This window comes from Heterodontus francisci, chromosome 21, assembly GCF_036365525.1.
Source record: "Heterodontus francisci isolate sHetFra1 chromosome 21, sHetFra1.hap1, whole genome shotgun sequence".
NCBI classification, from domain to species: Eukaryota; Metazoa; Chordata; class Chondrichthyes; order Heterodontiformes; family Heterodontidae; genus Heterodontus; species Heterodontus francisci.
In genome coordinates this window covers 2,739,184-2,740,221 of record NC_090391.1, presented here as the reverse complement: position 1 = coordinate 2,740,221, position 1,038 = coordinate 2,739,184, and the positions used below count along the sequence as shown (strand labels likewise).

At 56.7% G+C, this 1,038-nt stretch overlaps 1 non-coding gene across 1 annotated transcript; it reads right to left on the bottom strand.

Moving 5' to 3' along the window:
- Nucleotides 1-468: 468 nt before the first annotated feature.
- On the bottom strand, nt 469-622 carry LOC137381232 (5.8S ribosomal RNA). The gene has a single exon (XR_010977119.1). It is a non-coding gene; the product is annotated as a 5.8S ribosomal RNA (ribosomal RNA).
- Nucleotides 623-1,038: the final 416 nt, after the last annotated feature.

Below are 1,038 nucleotides of genomic sequence, written 5' to 3'. Positions count from 1 at the left end.
GCCAGCGAGACGGAACCACACGGTTTGCGTCCAGAGACATGCCACACCGAGTGTCTTTTTTCCCTCGCTCTCTCTATGCTGATTCACCAGGCAACTTTTTCAAGCTTTTCTACCTCTGCTCTGCACACTTCACAGAGAGACAACTCTGCCCCATGATCCATTCGGAGACGAACGTCCAGGCAGCAAGCAGTCCCAGCACTGGCACAGTTATTCGTTTTGTTTGCAACCCACTGACAGCTGTCCTGGGAAAAGCAGAGGCTGGCCGAGACAAGTGCCGACGCGCTCGGAGGTCCACGCCGACAGAGGGATTGCCCCATGTGATTAAATGGAGGGACAGAGGTCGAACTCTCCCAAAGGCAGAGAAACTCCGGGTCTGCACTTAGGGGGACAAAGAGGAGCAAAGGAACCTCTGCAACAAAACCCCAGGCGCGCTCCCGCCAGCAAAGGCGAGTGCGATTGACAGTCAAGCATCCCTCAGACAGGCGTATCCCCGGGAAGAACCCAGGACCACAAAGTGCATTCAAAGTGTCGATGATCAATGTGACCTGCAATTCACATTAATTCTCGCAGCTGGCTGCGTTCTTCATCAACGCACGAGCCGAGTGATCCACCGCTAAGAGTTGTCTCAGGTTTTCGGTCCGTATCTCGCGCGTGGGGTCAAACCCGGAACGTGCGAACGCTCCCCTCCCCGGTGGGATGAGGGGAGCCCCAGCCTGGCACGACCCTTCGGATTTCAGTCGAACAATCACAACGACAAAAAGGATTTCACACGGCCAACGTGGTCAGGGCACTCACGAGGCGAAGCGCGTCAGCTTGTCTGACACTGGAGCCCAACCGTGCCGACACACGCCACGGACAACAGAGGCAGGGTCTCTGTTGCCACCAAGGCCGAGAGGACGAGAAGAGCAACAGTGGACTGACTGATTGGGGTACAAGGCCGACAGGATGAGCCCGCTGGGAGGACACAAATCCTGCCTCTGCAGCCAGGTACATTCTCTCGAACGTCACGGCTGGAAGCTCAAGCTCGACACCGGCAAT